This window comes from Simochromis diagramma, unplaced genomic scaffold, assembly GCF_900408965.1.
Source record: "Simochromis diagramma unplaced genomic scaffold, fSimDia1.1 OVJJ01000781.1, whole genome shotgun sequence".
Taxonomy (NCBI): domain Eukaryota; kingdom Metazoa; phylum Chordata; class Actinopteri; order Cichliformes; family Cichlidae; genus Simochromis; species Simochromis diagramma.
The window spans coordinates 1501308-1522015 of record NW_024386832.1 but is presented as its reverse complement, the minus strand read 5'-3'; the positions used below and the strand labels follow the sequence as shown (position 1 = coordinate 1522015).

General features: G+C 45.5%; 1 protein-coding gene and 1 pseudogene across 1 annotated transcript in view; both read right to left on the bottom strand.

The window, feature by feature from the left end:
- trmt2a (tRNA methyltransferase 2 homolog A) overlaps positions 1–8664 on the bottom strand; it is a 36554-nt gene extending 27890 nt beyond the window's left edge. The window contains exon 1 of the mRNA XM_040028534.1: positions 8598–8664. The gene's annotated coding sequence lies outside the window, so the exon portion shown is untranslated. The remainder of the gene's footprint in view (positions 1–8597) is intronic.
- A 2944-nt stretch (positions 8665–11608) lies between these two features.
- On the bottom strand, positions 11609–17827 carry LOC120731497 (annotated as a pseudogene).
- Positions 17828–20708: the final 2881 nt, after the last annotated feature.

Here is a 20708-nt window from a genome sequence, read left to right as displayed (position 1 = left end):
TTGCTGCGCTACCGTAGTCCTGGTCCGGATGGAAAAATGGCACCGTTTCATAAAACGAAAGCACCAAAACGGACCTCCTTGGAAATGTTCAATGTTCATCTCTTCAGCTAGTGAAACTGCTTTTAGCCGAATGGTGACCGTCGAAATGCTTCTCCCGCTCGTTCTTTGCTCGATGATCCACCGCTCGAGTCTTTCCTCCAACTCGGGCCACCTCACCTTATGTCCGCGGAAACTCAGCTGCGTTTTCTTGACCTGCCGGAGCTTGTTTTCTAGCTTCCTCCATTTGCGAACCATCGATTCGTTAATCTTAAATTCTCTCGCCGCTGCTCGATTTCCATGTTCCTCCGCGTAGCTGATGGCCTTCAGTTTAAACTGTGCTTCATAAGCGTGTCTCTTTGCCATTTTCAGGGTTGTTAAAACAACGATGTTCCACATAATGCACATACCTGTCCTTTTATACAGGTATGTGCGATTGTCCGGTATATACGATCAACGCCCACACTTCACCCTTTAGCGTTCTCATGGTGTTCTCTACTACGTCCTCCTTACAACACACAGGGCGCACTGCGCTATAGGGCGCGCCGTACTTTTTGAAGAAAATCTAAGACTTTTAAGTGCGCCTTATGGTCATGAAAATACGGTATACTGTGGTGGAAGGTTGGGATTTAAGAATTTACCTGAGAGTGGAATAATGGTCAAGTCTGTGACAGCTGAACATATTTAAGGCTGCCAGTTGTCATTAGAGGATGGATTTTTGTGCTGTGAAGAAGCTCGACAAATTAATTGTTGTAAGGAGAGCTGTATAGGAAATAAATGCTTTTTTTGTTCCACTACGCTTGCCTTGGTCCATCTCACTGTGTTTCCAGCCACTAAGGGCCGCCCTGTTACAAGCACGTTTTATTTTAACCACTAATAAGTCTGATTTCCTGCTTTTATTGGGGGAAATGTATATTTTGAAGAGTCTGTTAATATTTAGATTGGATACATTTGGCTTTATTCACCAGCAAGTTTTCTACAACCTTTCAGTTTTATGCCACTAATATCTCAAAATCCCTCCTTTGTTCTGTTGTCCTTTTAAAGAGATAAAGGTAAAGATAACCTTTACTAGTCCCACACGTGTGAAATGTATTGTGTCACAGCAGAAAGTGGACAGTGCAAAGTTATAGCAGCAAAAATTAAGAGAAACACTGGAATAGGATAAGATAATAAGAATAAAATACTATATACAACAGAATTATTGTAATGTAATGTCTCCATTACAGATTGGTGTTTAGTTCACTTGATAGTTATTGATCCTGTACAAACATGCTATTGCTAATATATATATTGTAGCGGGTCAGGGCTGTTTGGGGTTCTGTTTGTACAGTTATGTTTTGTGTATGTTGCCATAGTAATGGGTGACGCCCTCTCGCTGCGACGGTGTGTCCTTCCGGGGTCAGAGGGCGCCCTGTGTGTTGTTGTTGTTGTTGCCGCGCTGAGCAGTTAGCTAGCGGCAGTGTTCTTCTGCAAATGTTAATAAACGGCTGTGCTCCCTGGCTAGCTCACGGGAAGCAAGACCAAACGATACCTCCGTCTCCTCCTTGTCTGAGCTCGCCACATTGGTGTCAGAAGTGGGATAGCTCACCCTCGCCGTAATGGAGAGAGACATTCAGAGGCTGGAGCAAGCTGTCGAGGAGAACATTCCCCGCTTGGGAAACTGGCGATTGAAGAGAGAGGATGTGAGCGGCCATGTAAGTCCCCCAACGGGTCCCGATGGCGCGAGCGCACCGCGGCGGCGGCCCGTCGCGACAGATGCTAGGGCAATGCTTCATGGGCTACCCCTGTCGACCCAAACGCCGAGCCCCCAGCCGCAAGCAGTTATGCCTACCACGCCAGTTAAGGTACCGAAATACAACGGGCTAGCCCCGCTAGAGCCCTACCTCTCACAAGTGCGGCTGGCCGCCAGACATAGTGGCTGGAGCGGAGAGGAGACTGCTACACACCTAGCGCTAGCATTAGAGGGAGATGCACTGCAGATACTCCTTGACCTAGCCCCGGCAGAGCAGCATGAGCTCCAGGCCCTCACTGCGGCACTCGAGAGGCGATTTGGGCAGCGTCACTCCACTGATCAGAGCAGAGAGCAGCTAACCAACCGTAGCCGTCGACCAGGGGAGAGCCTGGGCACCTTTGCAGCAGACGTGTTGCTGTATGCTCGTCGTGGCTACCCGGAGTTTCCAGCAGTAGCCCGTGAGGAGCTCAGCCTGCATGCTTTTCTGCAAGGACTTTTCCCAGAGCGACTACGCCAACACGTCCGCCTGGCCATGCCTCAGACTCTCCGTGAGGCGCTCCTTGAGGCTGAAAGGGCTGAGCCGGTGCTCACCTCGCGACCTAACCAGCAGGTGACCCCCCCAAACTACCCCCAAATCAGAGCCACAGACTGCGACGGGGAGGGGGAGGTCGCCGAGATGTCCCAGCTGCAACCCTCGGTGTCCCGGAGGCGTCCTCGTTGACCGACCGACCGCTGCTACCGGTGCGATGAGCCTGGCCACGTGGCGCATGACTGCCCAGCACCAGCCCCGAAGACCAGAACTACGCAGCCTCAGGGAAACGAGGAGGGAGCGGTGTAGTGAGGGGACCACCGCTCCAGCTTCCTGCCCCCCTCCAAGGACGATGCACAGTGGTGGGCCGAGTTGGGCACCTCAAGGGACTCTACCTGAGCTGCTGTGTTGAGGACCAGCCATGCCAGGTCCTGGTGGACACGGGGTCTACCATTTCCCTGATACGACCTGGTGTGCTCCCTGAAACATCCGGGCCACTGGTGAAGGGTTGGTTGCCCACAGACACCCAGCTGATGACAGTGACGGGGGAGAAAACTCTTATGCGGGGGAAGAAACCGTTGCGGATCCAAGTGAAGGATCTAGAGCTGGTGCATGACTTCTGGCTCGCCGACATTCAAGACCAGTGCATCATTGGCCTGGATCTGCTGAGCCGCTGGGGGGCCTGCGTCGACACCGCGAAGCTGGCTATCACTCTTGGCGCAGAGACTTTTGCCCTCCAGCGCGGCCAAAAGCAGGGAGCGGGGACCAGATGAGACAGGCGTCGGGCAGCTGCCGCTCAGCAGATTTCGGATGCCGGTGGCTCCGGGTCATCTCCACTCGCCTCAGCCTCTCAGCCCGACAAACCTCCCTCGACCGAGACCATCGAGGCTGTTGATGACCTTTGGCAGCGCAGCAGCGTAGGCCTCAACGTCAACCAGCGCCAGCGGTTGAGGTGCCTCCTGGACGAGAATGTGGACATCTTTGCCGCCAGTGACAAAGACTGTAGGCAGACGAGTCTGGTCCAGCACACCATCGACACCGGCTCTGCTCAGCCAATCCGTCTGCGCACACACCGGCTGCCCCTCTCAAAACGGCAGGTAGCGGAAGAGAAGATCCGTGAGATGACTGCGGCTGGGGTGATCGAGCCGTCCAATAGCCCATGGGCGGCACCCGTGGTTCTGGTGGGGAAGAAGGATGGCAGCCCGAGGTTCTGCGTGGACTTTCGCCGTCTCAATGCAGTCACCAAGAAGGACTCGTACCCGCTGCCGCGGATCGACGAGGCCCTAGATTACGTTACCGGCTCCAGTTGGTTCAGCTCCCTCGACCTATGCAGCGGTTACTGGCAGGTGGAGCTAGCCCCCGACGCAAGGCCTAAGACTGCATTCACCATTGGACAGGGGCTGTGGCAGTTCAGGGTCATGCCATTTGGGCTCTGCAATGCACCAGCGATGTTTGAGAGGCTGATGGAGAGGGTGCTCGTGGATATCCCTCGTAGCCGCTGCGTGGTGTACCTGGATGACCTGTTGGTGCAGGGTGGCGACTTCAACAGTGCACTGTCTCACCTGAGCGAGGTCTTGAGTGCCATCCGACGAGATGGGCTGCGGCTCAACCCCGCGAAATGCCGGCTGTTGGCGAGAGAGACCACGTTCTTGGGCCATGTGATCAGCGCTCGAGGTGTCGCCACTGACCCCGCAAAAGTGGCTGCGGTTCGGGACTGGCCGACTCCCTCGAACGTCCAAGAACTGCGGAGCTTCCTGGGCCTAGCCTCCTACTATTGTCGGTTCATCAAGGGGTTCGCGACGATGGCCAGCCCCCTCCACCGCCTGACTGACAAGGGACAGCTGTTTGGCTGGGGGGAGGCCTGTGCTGCGGCTTTTGCACAGCTGAAGGAGGCCCTCACCAGAGCCCCAGTCCTGGCCTACCCCGACGCCCGGCAACCTTTCATTGTGGACACTGATGCTAGCAATGGAGGAGTCGGGGCGGTCCTTTCCCAGCAGGACGAGGCTGGAGAACGTGTGGTGGCGTACTTCAGTGTGCCTTGGGGCGAGCCGAGAAGAACTACTCCGTGACCCGGCGGGAGCTGCTGGCCGTAGTGCTAGCGGTGCGGCACTTCAAGCCATATCTGCACGGCTGCCGGTTCCTCCTGCGCACTGACCATGCATCTCTGACTTGGCTCCTGAACTTCAAACACCCAGAAGGGCAGGTGGCCCGCTGGCTGGAGGTCCGTCAGGGCGTCATCTGCTATGCAGATGACACCCAGCTCTATCTGTCCATGAAGCCAGATGACACACACCAATTAATTAAACTGCAGGAATGTCTTAAAGACATAAAGACCTGGATGGCCGCTAACTTTCTGCTTCTTAATTCAGATAAAACTGAGGTTATTGTACTCGGCCCTGAAAATCTTAGAATTATGGTATCTAACCAGATTCTTACTCTGGATGGCATTACCTTGGCCTCCAGTAACGCGGTGAGGAACCTTGGAGTCATTTTTGACCAGGACATGTCCTTCAACGCACATATTAAACAAATATGTAAGACTGCTTTCTTCCATTTGCGCAACATCTCTAAAATTAGAAATATCCTGTCTCAGAGTGACGCTGAAAAACTAGTTCATGCATTTATTACTTCCAGGCTGGACTACTGTAATTCATTATTATCAGGATGTCCAAAAAACTCGCTGAAAAGCCTTCAACTAATCCAAAATGCTGCAGCAAGAGTCCTGACAGGGACTAGAAAGAGAGAGCATATTTCTCCTGTTTTGGCTTCCCTTCATTGGCTTCCTGTTAAATCCAGAATTGAATTCAAAATCCTGCTCCTCACATACAAGGTCTTAAATAATCAGGCCCCATCTTATCTTAATGACCTTGTAGTACCATATCACCCTATTAGAGCGCTTCGCTCTCGCTCTGCAGGCCTACTTGTTGTTCCTAGAGTATTTAAAAGTAGAATGGGAGGCAGAGCCTTCAGTTTTCAGGCCCCTCTTCTGTGGAACCAGCTTCCAGTTTGGATTCGGGAGACAGACACTATCTCTACTTTTAAGATTAGGCTTAAAACTTTCCTTTTTGCTAAAGCATATAGTTAGGGCTGGACCAGGTGACCCTGAATCCTCCCTTAGTTATGCTGCAATAGACGTAGGCTGCCGGGGGATTCCCATGATGCATTGAGTTTTTCCTTTCCAGTCACCTTTCTCACTCACTACGTATTAATAGACCTCTCTGCATTGAATCATATCTGTTATTAACCTCTGTCTCTCTTCCACAGCATGTCTTTATCCTGTCTTCCTTCTCTCACCCCAACCGGTCGCAGCAGATGGCCGCCCCTCCCTGAGCCTGGTTCTGCCGGAGGTTTCTTCCTGTTAAAAGGGAGTTTTTCCTTCCCACTGTCGCCAAAGTGCTTGCTCATAGGGGGTCATATGATTGTTGGGTTTTTTCTCTGTATCTATGAAGCGCCTTGAGGCGACTTTTGTTGTGATTTGGCGCTATATAAATAAAATTGAATTGAATTGAATTGAATTGAATATGACTTCGAGATCCAGCATCGGGCAGGTCGACAGCATGGCAACACCGATGCCCTCTCCAGACGGCCCTGCGTAGCCGTCGAGTGCCGCTACTGCCTGCGACAGGAGGAGCGGGCCCAGGAGGTGCTGGGGGTGGCTACTGCTCAGGCCACAGCCGGCGGAGGGGGGTGGCTCCCATTGACAATGCAGCAGCTGAAGCGGGAGCAGGAGGCCGACGCGACATCGGTTCAGATGGGGGCCTGGCTGGAGGCGACGCAACGCCCCGCCTGGACGGGGGTGTCGGGACAGGAGCCCGAGGTGAAGGCCTACTACTCCCAGCACAACAATCTGGAGACCCCTGACGGCCTCCTGTACCGGAGATGGCGGGCCCCCGGTCGGGGCAGAGATCTCCTGAGTACAACAGAAAAGAGCCTACGACACCAAGTGCCGAGGGGGGGTTTTCATGCCTGGCGACAAGGTTTGGGTGTACTGCCCGGTTCGCAAGAGAGGAGTGTCCCCCAAACTCTGCAGTCACTGGCAAGGGCCGGCGGAGGTCGTGGACCTGCTAACAGACGTGGTGTACCGTATCCGCATGCCGGGCCTGGGGCGCATGGTGGTGTTGCACCGGGACAGGCTCTCACCGTACCGACCGCTCGCTCTGGCAGACGCCGGGGCAGGGGATGATGATGGCACCCCATGTTCTGACCCGAGTGACTTTTCCCCCGCCGGTCGTGACCGGCCGGTGCGCCAAAAGAAGGCACCTGGACATTTGCAGGACTTTGTGTGGGGTAATGGGGTCGTCGGGGACGACTGACCCCTTAGGTGGGGGCTATGTAGCGGGTCAGGGCTGTTCGGGGTTCTGTTTGTACAGTTATGTTTTGTGTATGTTGCCATAGTAATGGGTGACGCCTTCTCGCTGCGACGGTGTGTCCTTCCGGGGTCAGAGGGTGCCCTGTGTGTTGTTGTTGTTGCCGCGCTGAGCAGTTAGCTAGCGGCAGTGTTCTTCTGCAAATGTTAATAAACGGCTGTGCTCCCTTGCTAGCTCACGGGAAGTAAGACCAAACGATACCTCCGTCTCCTCCTTGTCTGAGCTCGCCACAATATATATATAGGGAGTGCAGAATTATTAGGCAAGTTGTATTTTTGAGGAATAATTTTATTACTGAACAACAACCATGTTCTCAATGAACCCAAAAAACTCAACTACTTGGACGCGTGTGATGGAGCATTGTCCTGCATGAAAATCATGTTTTTCTTGAAGGATGCAGACTTCTTCCTGTACCACTGCTTGAAGAAGGTGTCTTCCAGAAACTGGCAGTAGGACTGGGAGTTGAGCTTGACTCCATCCTAAACCCGAAAAGGCCCCACAAGCTCATCTTTGATGATACCAGCCCAAACCAGTACTCCACCTCCACCTTGCTGGCGTCTGAGTCGGACTGGAGATCTCTGCCCTTTACCAATCCAGCCACGGGCCCATCCATCTAGCCCATCAAGACTCACTCTCATTTCATCAGTCCATAAAACGTTAGAAAAATCAGTCTCGAGATATTTCTTGGCCCAGTCTTGACGTTTCAGCTTGTGTGTCTTGTTCAGTGGTGGTCGTCTTTCAGCCTTTCTTACCTTGGCCATGTCTCTGAGTATTGCACACCTTGTGCTTTTGGGCACTCCAGTGATGTTGCAGCTCTGAAATATGGCCAAACTGGTGGCAAGTGGCATCTTGGCAGCTGCACGCTTGACTTTTCTCAGTTCATGGGCAGTTATTTTGCGCCTTGGTTTTTCCACACGCTTCTTGCGACCCTGTTGACTATTTTGAATGAAACGCTTGATTGTTCGATGATCACGCTTCAGAAGCTTTGCAATTTTGAGACTGCTGCATCCCTCTGCAAGATATCTCACTATTTTTGACTTTTCTGAGCCTGTCAAATCCTTCTTTTGACCCATTTTGCCAAAGGAAAGGACATTGCCTAATAATTATGCACACCTGATATAGGGTGTTGATGTCATTAGACCACACCCCTTCTCATTACAGAGATGCACATCACTTAATATGCTTAATTGGTAGTAGGCTTTCGAGCCATTATACAGCTTGGAGTAAGACAACATGCATGAAGAGGATGATGTGGACAAAATACTCATTTGCCTAATAATTCTGCACTCCCTGTATATATATATATATATATATATATATATATATATATATATATATATATATATATATATATATATACATACATACATAATCCTATGGAAGCCTTAGTGGCTTCATATATCATGGAGGTATAACTTTTGCACATAGATTGTATTATTGTATCACAGATGATACTTAGTTAATATTATGACTAATATTTATAAAATGATCTGACAATTATCGAACCAGAAGTTTTTTTGGTTTGTTTGTTCATTAGTTAATTTGTTTTTCTTTCGATACAAGTTGTCACGTTTTTCTATTGACAGTAATATCCAGTAAAAACATTTTTGTGAAGAGGGGTATCCCTGAGAGGAGAGAGGCGGTGCGCGTGCTGTGACAGCGTGAGCACGGACATGCGTAGAGAATTCGGCGCGCGAAAGCTGTAGCAGGAAGTGACAAGTAACAATGCTGTTACTCTACATAACAGTACATGCACTTACTGCTTTTCAGTAATTAAGTTTTGGTTATATGGCAAACTGAAAGACTTGATGTTAGCTCGAGCAGGAAGTTACATTCTTTGCAGTTTCAGAGGAACAACGTCGGTATCTTAACGGAACACTTTGTGTAGTGTGCTGTTTTTGACTAGCGGTAACATTCCACGAGAGCTCCTTACCTTCCCGTACCTCTGTATTTACTTTCTGCTCCACTTCTATTGAGCAGGCGACGCCATGTTGATTCAAGCACGTGCAGCTTGAACTATGAACTTTGTTAAAGTGACAGGCATCCCAGCGGCTTTAAGTTTGTGTACCTTGGTCACTTTCATAGATGGGAGGGTTAAGAAAAGCTTTGCACATCACTGTCTACACATTGGTTTACGTCCATAAGGTGTTGTGTTACTGGTGTTACTTCATACTTCATGTTGTGCAGGGAGGGGGATCAGATGTCCCTCTATAAGGGGGACTGCACAGCATTTTTATGCTTTCCCCCCTCTCCCACATCTTGAACCAATGTCCCACATTTTACAGGCTCTGCAGGACATCCACCTTTCTAAACACTGGATTTTCCTTAGTACATATTTAGGTCATGCTTTTATCATGAACAAATATATCATTCTGTGCAATATAGTGGAAAATACCACAAAGCAGATGACAGATATACTGAGAAATAGAGTTATTTTTCAGTTTCACATAAGAGAAAAAATGGTGTGAAGCCACAAAGTATATTTGTGTGATATTTGGCTAAAGATTCATAAATCAGAATCAGAATCAGAATCGTGTTTATTGGCCAAGTATATGTGCAGACACATACAGGGAATTTGGTTCCGGTAGATGGTGGCTCTCAAGCACAGCAATGTAAATCTCACACACACACACACACACACACACACACACACACACACACACACACACACACACACACACACACACAAGTGTCTATATATACACATTACACATACATACACAAAGCTGTGTAAACCAACTATAAATAACGAATCTAAACTTATATACATAAAATACAGAAATGAATGAGGTGGAATGAATACTACAAAATGTACATAAGGTGCAGTTGCAGTCTGGCAGTGGGAGCAGTGTGACAGGTCAACTGTTAAGGGAGATGGCGAGGGGAAAGAAACTGTTCCTGTGTCGGGTGGTCCTGGTCTGCAGGCTTCTGTACCGTCTGCCAGAGGGCAGCAGATCAAAAAGTCTGTGTGCAGGGTGTGAGGGGTCTGCGATGATTTTCCCTGCCCGTTTCCTGGTTCTTGAGAGGTACAGATCCTGGATGGAGGGCAGGGGGGCGCTGATGATCCTTTCTGCTGCCCGTACAGTCCGCTGCAGTCTGCTCCTGTCCTGTTTAGTGGCTGCTCCATACCAGACTGTGATGGAGGAGCACAGGACAGACTCAATGACCGCAGTGTAGAACTGGATCAGCAGCTCCTGTGGAAGACTGTACTTCCCCAGTTGTCTCAGGAAGTACATCCTCTGCTGGGTCTTTTTGAGGATGGAGTTGATGTTGGTCTCCCACTTCAGGTCCTGGGAGATGGTTGTACCCAGGAACTTGAAGGTCTTCACAGTTGACACAGGGCTGTCTGATATGGTGAGGGGGAGCAGAGTTGAGGGATGTCTCCTGAAGTCCACTGTCATCTCTACAGTCTTAAGAGTGTTCAGCTCCAGATTGTGCTGACTGCACCAGAGTACCAGCCGCTCAACTTCCTGCCGGTATGCAGACTCATCACCATCTTGAATGAGGCCAATGACAGTGGTGTCATCTGCAAACTTTAGGAGTTTGACAGCAGAGTTATTGGAGGTGCAGTCGTTAGTGTAGAGGGAGAACAGTAGTGGTGAGAGGACACATCCTTGAGGGGCACCAATACTGAGGGACCGGGTTTCAGAGGTGATCTCCCCCAGCCTCACTTGTTGCTTTCTGTCTGTCAGGAAGCTGGTGATCCACTGACAGGTAGCTGGTGACACGCTGAGCTGGGAGAGTTTGGAGGAAAGAAGTTCAGGCACAATGGTGTTAAAAGCCGAACTAAAGTCCACAAACAGGACCCTGGCATAAGTTCCCGGGCGGTCAAGGTGTTGCAGGATGTAATGCAGCCCCATGTTCACTGCATCATCCACTGACCTGTTTGCCCGGTAGGCAAACTGCAGAGGGTCCAGCTGGTGGCCTGTAATGTCTTTCAGGTGGGCTAACACCAGTCGTTCGAAGGATTTCATGACCACAGACGTCAAGGCGACAGGTCTGTAGTCATTCAGTCCTGTGATGGTGGGTTTCTTGGGAACAGGGATGATGGTGGAGCGTTTGAAGCAGGAGGGAACTTCACACAGCTCCAGGGATCTGTTGAAGATGCGAGTAAAGATGGGAGCCAGCTGTTCAGCACAGGTTTTGAGGCAGGAGGGTGAGACGCCATCTGGTCCGGGGGCTTTCCTGGGCTTCTGTTTCTGGAATAGTCGGCTCACATCCTGAGTGTGTATTCTTAGTTTCAGGGAGGAGGAAAGGGGGGTGAGAGGTGTGGTGGAGGTCGTTGAGTCTGGATTGGAGAGGGTGGTGGTGGTCGTTGAGTCTGGATTGGAGAGGGTGGTGGTGGTCGTTGAGTCTGGATTGGGGAGGGTGGGGGTGGTCGTTGAGTCTTGATTGGGGAGGGGCAGGGTGAAGGGGGGAGAGGTGGAAGGTGTGTTGGAGGTCAATGTCTGAAGCAATGTCCCTGGGGAGGGGAGGGTGGGGCGTGGGAGTCTGTCCGTCTCAAACCTGCAATAGAAAGTGTTTAACTCGTTGGCCAGGTCTTTGTTTGCTTCAATAGTGGGTGGGGGGCGTCTGTAGCTGGTGCTAAATTGTCAGCTAGTGCTCCAAAAAGACCTATGGATACATCCTTACTCAAACCTATAGACTGTTACCAGACAGAACCGCAGCTGAAATAACAAGGGAGAGTGAAAACTTCCCTTTATTCTTATGGTGTTTACCTAGCAAGAGTTGAAAAGTCCGACATGCGGCTTATTGTGATCTGGTCACCCTGTGTGCATGTCTGGTATGGCTACTCAGCAGCCATACATTACAGGGAATGAAAAAATCTTTTCAATTTGTTATTGTTGCAATTGCATTCTCTTAATAAAACCCAGTATCTACAGTGCAGGCTCTCCTACTGAAAGTTTTTGAGATACATACAAAAAATGTCCAGTTCACCAGCAGTTTAATTCTCTAAAGATTTATTTCAGTCCTTCATGTTGGAGACTCAGATGTTGACACATGGCAGTACTGCACTTTAAAGATGTTACGTGGACTCTGCTGACTCCATTGCTAATTCTAGCACATTTTCAAGTGGCAGGAAGTCACGAGGAAAGGTGTACTCAGTCAGGTTGGAAAGTCCGGACACCACACAGCAGCTCAAGGCTACACGGAAAACATCCATGTCGCACGCCTCATACCACTCATTGGTTAAAGCGGTGTAGTACTCGACGTCCGAAGTGGTGGTGAAGCCGTTGAAACCCCCGACGACAAAGAGGCGATCATCAATTACCTCAATGCCAAAGTTGCTGCGGGGGGCAGCATAGAGAACACGAGGTTCCACGTGTTGGTATGCGGGTTGTAAGCCTCAGCGGTGCGCAGACGGTTGTTTCCATCGAAGCCACCAACCTAAAAGTAAATACGTGGCTCAAATGATTGAATGTAAGTGTAACCAGCTTCACCGTACCCCTGTAAGAAAATGCACCTGCTATATGTCTTTAGCTGCTTTTGCACAGATACTCCAGAAAGTGACGGAAGAATTAAGTTGCAATATTGTCCAAAGTTGCCCTTAATATGTAGCAGATACAAGGAGATTGTTTACCTTAGGTGTGATCTGACTACTGGAAATACTCTGATTGGTTTAGGGTTTTACCTGGATAAAGCGAACAGCTACCTGACATATTCTCATGCTGTTATATGGAGTTTACACATAAAAGTTGTTTAAAAAAGGCCCATTAACGTTCCAGTATTTGCATTCTCACAGGCCCACATTTGTTGGGAATGTCTAGAAAAGATCAGGGTGCAGTGGTGTGTGAAAATGACTTCTGAATTAAAAGGAGAAAGTAAAATAAAGTAGAAGCCAGCTGTTGTGGAAGTCTGTATGAGACCTTTTTTCACTCAAGCCGCAACTACAGCTATTAAAGCACTGTTGTCTATTACACCACGCTATTATCAACAAAGATGAATAGCCCTCGACAAAAAGTATTTGTGTTTTCAGTATAAATGTCTTCACAGCTCTTTTGCCTTTAGTCCAAAAAGGAACATTGAGTTCCAGTCCTTTCTTCCTATAACAGATTAAAGTAGCCCTGACAGGCCTTGAGGCCTAAAAGCCTGATCAAAGACCCTGAGGTCAGCACCAAGGTAAGGTCACTGCATTCTGCTGATTATAACTTTTCCTTTTTTTGAATAGAGACTTAGTCTGAATAGAAAATAAATACTAAACGGTAGCTAGCTAAATAAAGAAGTGTGTCTCAGAAGGTGAGACTAAAATCTTTGCTTTTTACCAAAGGGTGCAGCTGCAAAACAACTAAATAAGTGGTTTTAAGGCAAATAGCAAGATAAATTTACAGCTAAAATGCCTACCGTCCCCAGAGGATGAGTTCTAATCACTTGGCTTATTCCCTCATTTTTCTAAAGGTATTGCAGGATAAGTTTGAAATTGTCTCTAACATATGTCCTCTATGGAACGATGAGGATGACAATGTTGGTTTTGAATAAGTATTTCTGTTGTACTGAGTGAAATGTGAAATCATCAAAGACACAACATTTTGGGAATGAGGCACATGAAAAAAAAAAAAAAGAGGCAGAAACATCACTAATCAGTTAAATTAATACATAGAATGAGTAAGAATGCCTTCTCTGAACCTGTGGTCAGGATAGGAATCTGATCATTGATAAATACAAAACAAAGTTAGCAAAATTCTGTGTCAGCCAAATCTGTGTTAAGCCTTGCTGATCAAAGCACATTACAGATTTGATTTGTATGTTACGTGAGTGTCAGCACTACTTTGTGGTCTTACTGCAAAGACATGATCCGCATATGCAATGACACCTATCCCGCTGCGGCGGCTGTTCATGGGACTGATTATCGTCCACTGGTTGCTCTCTGGGTTGTAATATTCAGCTGTCTGCAGAAACTCGTTGCCATTGAGTCCACCACAAATGTAAATCTGAAAACAAAAAAGGGACATTAAAAATTTTTACATTTCTTAGATTTCAGTTGGAAACAATGTTACCTGTAAGTGAAATGTTTCCACATCATTTGTGAAGTAAGACCGATACTCAGTACCCAAGTGTCCAACTGAAAAATATGACAATTAACAAATGTGTGTGTTTTACAATTACCTGTCATAAAAACATGTTTATGTACCCAAATTTTACCTGAGTATGTGGGACTTCTTTGAGTCAGAAAGCCAGAAATGAATCAAACATAACATTCAATCAATAAGGCTAATTTTTCTGTTCAAGAATGCAGATAAATAATTGTAATCTGGGATCTTAATATAATAAAATGATGTGTTTTACAATTTCTTTTAATATCTGTTATATTTTAGTTGACAAGTCAACTCAACTAAAGTACTGTACATAAATGCAAAGATGCACTTGTGATCAGTTAGAAACAAAATAGATATATATTAGTATATTTTTCAACTTTTTAAACTATACTTTTAAATTTGAAAACATGAACATAGAAACCAGTTTGTGACCTATCTTGCACCTCGCTTCACTGTAAAAATGTGTATTCCCTGACTGGTTGGCAAATGGTTGCTGGAGGTTGATGGCTGTCACTACTGTGAAATTGTAACCAGGAAGGTGTTGCACCACAAGCCTCCTTGTGTTTCCTTTGGTCGTAAGCAGACTGTTGAGGTTTGCATGGAGTACTCTGACTTGTCTGCAAATACTCACAAACTATTTGCTGTAGAAATCTGTAGAGTCTTTCATACAACCACTGCCTAACCAGCTGAGGAGTACACATTTTCCCCTAGCAACTGGTTGTTACCAAAGGTTGCTGACAGGTCTCTAGGCCTGTGCGCCTGAGACCCTACTCTATTTCTCTGCTACTCTTTTACTTCACCCACCCGGTTGTTAAGTGTTGTGCAGCTGGCGTCGCTCCTCTGTTCGTGCATCGGTTCAATAAGACTCCACTGATTGATTTCAGGTTGATAGCGCTCTGCACTGCTGAGTCGTACATGCCCGTCGTAGCCTCCCAGGGCATAGATGAACCCGTTCAACACAGTCACGCTCACATAGCTGCGGCGGGAGTGCATGGGCGCCACCTCATTCCAGGCGCGAGTGGTCAGGTCAAACCTACTGACGCTGTTGAAATGCTCCACCCTGTCGAAGCCACCAACGGAGTAAACGTACCCGTTGAGGAAGGCGGCTCCATGATAAGCACGAGGACACTCGAGGTTGTTCGTTACGTTGACCCAGCGGTTAGCCCGGCAATCGTAGGCCTCGATGCGGTTAGTTGGATCACCACCACGCCACCCCCCAATGGCCAGCAGGATGGAATGAGGCAGGCGGGGACGAGCAAGAGGGTGACGCAAGCCAGACATGAAGGGTCTGCTTCCTAGATCATGTATGTCTAAGATGGCATTACTTATCATGGACAGGCACTCAGAATTGGCCTCCACCAGCTCACTAGACAGCACATTGTCCTTTAGGTAGTCTGACGTCATCAATCCCAGTCGGACCTATAGAGGGATGACAGAAGAGAATGTGACTATGAATTTCAACTACATCAGTTTTAGTAAACTCAAGCTTCTTTAGGATAATGCTCCTAATGTTGTTTAATTTTCTTATTGCTAGCAAGAGAGCGACCAAAGTGAGACACCATTAGCCTTTTCGTCAACAGGGACAGTTTTTAGTCATAGCCCTAGCAACTATACTTAATAAATATGATTTATTCTATAGTATGTGTGTAGAGATCTGATACGGTTTTAATGCTCTTGAAGAGAATTTCTTAAATGTGGTTTGGCTACACCTGAAAAGAGCAACATCTCAAGATATTAAAGCATCCTTATACCCAGATGGATCGACTCAATCTATGACTTAAATGCTGAAGATTTAAGTCCAAACTAAATGTAGTAATGAAAGTTTATAGACCTTGGACAACAGAGCGGTGAGGTGTTGTTTCCGTTGTACAGGTACATGGCTAATCCACTTTGTAAGCGCTTCATACACAGTGGTCTCCAACTGCACATTGAGGTCCTCTCTATCAAGGATGTCAGTAAGTTCCTCCACAGTTAGCTGCAGGAACTCCTCCTCAAGAACAACCTGCTCAAAGTTACTGATGATGTAGTGGTAGGCCTTGGCGCATAGTTCGGGTGATAAGCATACTTTTGTGAACTGCCAAATGCCAACGCAGTTCTCTGGGCACAGTTGCTCCCCGAGGAAGTCAGAGCAGAGTTTCACAATGTCCATTGCTTTGAATTGATCAGCTGCCATGAGAAGTTCCACTACATTTTCCCCTGCTATGGAAACTGAGCCGGTGTAAGCAAAGTTAATGATGAGTGCCATCATCTCAGAAGACAAGCCAGGTATGTTGAAGACCTGTTTGTCTGGGTCGCTGCAGTGGGTGAAAAGAGCCCTGAGGGTAGAGATGGAGACAGAGTAGAGAATATTAAAAGGTGTGGAGGCAACAAGATAATAAACTATGTCATGCACAAGTACTCCAAGTAACTCCAAAACAGAGTTTGTACATGTTTAGTGCACTTGATTGTTGGGTTTTCAATGTCTTTATTGCATTGGCACCATGTTTATGAAGCTATTGCCAAACACAATGCAGTCCCACACCATGACAGAGCCTCCACCGTGCTTTAAAGTTAACTCTAAACACTCACTGTTGTACCTCTATGACAAATATTGAAATCAACTCCATAGGGCCAGTTTACCCTGATATTTAGTCTAGTTATTATGCATAATTTGGCATACCTCAGTCTGTTTCCTTTCCTTATGGAAGTTCCAGTGCATGTTGCTTAATTACAGTCTCTGTTTCCCTTCCACAACCTTTTCTTTTCTTTTTTTTTTCCTTAACATTTATTTATTGGTTTTAACAGGTTTTACATGAACCATGAAACCATTTCTGATGAGGTTTCATGATAAGTAGATGGATTAAATGGTCTTGTGTCATGAATTTGCTGCATTCTTTCTTTTTTCTTAAGGACATGACTTTCAGATACTGTTCATTTGCTGTAGAACATTACTTTTTTTTAATGCGTGCTACTCCTTGTTTTGCCTCTGTCAGTGCGCCCCAGGGCAGCTGTGGCTACAACGTAGCTTGCCATTGCCAGTGTGTGAATGTGTGTGTGAATGGGTGAATGACTGAATGTAGTGTAAAGCGCTTTGGGGTCCTTAGGGACTGAGTAAAGCGCTATACAAATGCAGGCCATTTACCATTTGTCTTTAAAATTCGTTCTTCACTAAGTATGCGTTATGTGTAGAAACAATAATGGTTCATCCTTTGAGTTTTAGTGTCCTTTTTATGCTTGAATGATTCATATATCAGCGTTAAATGGCTTAACAAACAAATAAACAAATTAACAAAAACAAAACCATTCCTCTGAAAATGATCGGGTACAAGCACTGGACTAAAAAGGGTGAAAAATGTCCAAACGAAACCTTTATAAGTCTTCAAAAAAACACTTTGAGAACTATTGCTCAAGTGGACTTTTAAAAAATCATCTGTTTCAAAGCAAAGTATAAAAAAATGAGAGGCAACTCAAAACTTTTGCTCAGTGTATAACTGTATAACAAAGTTCAACCTTTTTAGTATCAGGAAGTCTGGTGTGTCTTACTGTCTCAATAACAGTGGGGAAGATATTAATGTAACTTAATAAAACACTTCAGTTAGACTTCACACAATCACCAAGTGATTCACAGGATTGCTTTTTAAATGGTACATTTACTGAAGTGGAATCTGGAGCTCTGTGAAGGTAAAGATGAAATCTGCAAATGTTTGCATTATGTTTTGGGTGTATCTGTCAGTTGACCGTGACAAAGTCTTTCTATCAGAAAAGTTTTATGATTCAACCTGTTCCTTTTTGTTGGCACTGTTTCACCAACTAAGACCATGAATTACATTTTTCACAGGTATAAATCAGTCAACTGTCCTTCACATTATCAGGTAAGCAACTCACCTGAAGTACGGCGTACAGTTACATAGGATGATCCTGTGGACCGGAAATTCAACATCCTCCACTTTGATGATTGCATCACAAAATTGTCCCTCCAAACGGAGTTCATTATACATTGAGCTCGACTTGTATGGCGGCTGGCCTTCTTCACTCATCTTGAGTTTTGTGACTGTTTTTCTTAGTTTTTTTTGTCTGAAGTTTGTCTTGAAGTGTTCAGATCACAAAATCAAACCTAACTGGAATTTGGGGAATGGAGCCCACGAGATCATCATGCCTTGGCAACTGTTGCCCCATAGAATTGTTTTGAAATGTATATTTATATTGTTTTAATAAACCTTTCATTGCATAAAAGCTTTGCTTTGATTTGATTTGGATTTAAGAAATTGCACATGAGCCTCACAGATAGCATACAGCATTTTGTATGTTTGCCTCACAGAGGTCAACTAGTAAAATAAGCACTTCAAAACACTGTTATGAATGGACTACAATATCATATTTAGCTCATATTTAACCTTAATAGGCCATTTTGTTTAATAAAATCACTTTGTAATATCCAAACACAGATATTACAAAGTGTGATTCATGGCTAAGCTGTTTTCTTGGGTTGTATTAGACTTTTATCTAGTTGGAAAAATGGGCTCCTGCACTTGACTGATGTACAATAGTAGTAAGAAAGAAAGAAAGAAACAAAACACATATATACACTGTATGTATAGTACAAGACTGTTATAATGACGGTGCTTGACAGTATTACCTCAGACAGGTGCAAGCAGTCACCTGTCTGAGCACAGACTGCAGATCTGTTGTTGGGCAATTTCTTTCCATTCATAGATAAATGCAGCATCCAGCTGCAATGGGTTCTGGTTGCCTCTAATGAACATGCCAGCCCAAAATTACCCAGGCATATTCAGTGGGAGAGACATCAACACTAAATGCTGGCCAAGGAAGTATCTGGATATGCTAGTGATCTCTGGCAATGTGGAGGGGACACTCAAACTGCCACAGGCCGGGTTGTTGTACAGGTTAGAGAACTTCATCTCGATAGCTCTGTCAAGTCACTTCCACCAAGAACAGTCAGATGGTCATGCAAGGGATCACGCGGGATCATGCGTCATGCATGCTCAGCCTGGCATCAGGATGCTTCAGTCAGTTGCAGCAGGGTGGCAGTGATGACAGTATAAGGCATACACCTGCTTCTAATATTGAGACTCGTGCCTTGAGAATGCGGCACCCATCTATGCATCCAGACAGGTTGCCAGTCTGTCACAGAGAGACAGAAAGGACATTCACACTCACACCTATGACTAATTAAGAATTGCCAGTTTAGCCTCATATGCGTTTTTCTTTGCTAATCACTGCACCACTGTGCCACATGTGTGCACGATGGCAGTGGCTTACAAGATACATCTGGTGGTCAACAAATTAGCAGGTCAGTGGCTTGATCACTGGCTTCTGCATTCTGAGGAGTCTGAATATGAGTGTGCGCGAATGAGAATGCATTAACTTGAACCTATTCTGAGCTGTACAAGTGAGTTTATTTGGGCTTGGCAAAGAAACCCCAACCCCGCCACTGACTAAAATCATTCAACTTGAACCAAAGACTGCTCGCAGAATATGTTTGGCTTCTCTACAAGATTAAAATTATGTACTAAGAAACGCATTTAAAAGAAAGACTGACAATTTATTGCATTTGCAACATAAGCCTTGTTTTGTTTTTGTTTGTTTTTCTGACTGGTATAGCACTAAAGCGGAACTTGTTATAATTTACAAAGTTAAGCAGAAAATTAGGCCATTGTAGCTCCGTCAAGCTTTCACTGTATGACAGAAAACAATGGGAATGGGTCTCTCTTCCCTTAAACCTATCAGCTGTGATTGAACACCTGAGTAGGTAATAAAGCATCTTATTGCAAACACATTCAACACAAACCACATTTTGTTTTTGGTTTTATTTCGCACACACAAACTCATTAAAAAAAACCATCCTTTATTTTTTTAAAACATAAGGCAGTGGCTCCACAGTAAATATAAAAATAGGACAGTTTCTGTAAGTTAATTTCATTTCTTTTTCTAATTTTTTTTACATACAGTCTGGGGAATGAAGTATCAGAACTTTTGCTGTATGTGTGGTATAATCGTTATACAATTTAAACACATGTATGGAATATTGCCATAGTCCCACTTTTTCCAGTATGCTATGTGTGGCCACAGAAGAATTATGTGCCAATTAAGAATCTGAAGAAAAATGTGTGAATTCTTTTCTTCAGATTGTCTTTAAAACCAAACTTTAATTCATTCGTTTCATTAGCACATTTTATTTTAACCACTAATAAGTCTGATTTCCTGCTTTTATTGGGGGAAATGTATATTTTGAAGAGTCTGTTAATATTTAGATTGGATACATTTGGCTTTATTCACCAGCAAGTTTTCTACAACCTTTCAGTTTTATGCCACTAATATCTCAAAATCCCTCCTTTGTTCTGTTGTCCTTTTAAAGAGATAAAGGTAAAGATAACCTTTACTAGTCCCACACGTGTGAAATGTATTGTGTCAGAGCAGAAAGTGGACAGTGCAAAGTTATAGCAGCAAAAATTAAGAGAAACACTGGAATAGGATAAGATAATAAGAATAAGATACTATATACAACAGAATTATTGTAATGTAATGTCTCCATTACAGATTGGTGTTTAGTTCACTTGATAGTTATTGATCCTGTACAAACATGCTATTGCTTTTATATATATATATATATATATATATATATATATATATATATATATATATATATATATATATATACACACACACACACACACACACACATACACACACATATATACATGATCCTATGGAAGCCTTAGTGGCTTCATATATCATGGAGGTATAATTTTTGCACATAGATTGAATTATTGTATCACAGATGATACTTAGTTAATATTATGACTAATATTTATAAAATGATCTGACAATTATCGAACCAGAAGTTTTTTTGGTTTGTTTGTTTATTAGTTAATTTGTTTTTCTTTCGATACAAGTTGTCACGTTTTTCTATTGACAGCAATATCCAGTAAAAACATTTTTGTGAAGAGGGGTATCCCTGAGAGGAGAGAGGCGGTGCGCGTGCTGTGACAGCGTGAGCACGGACATGCGTA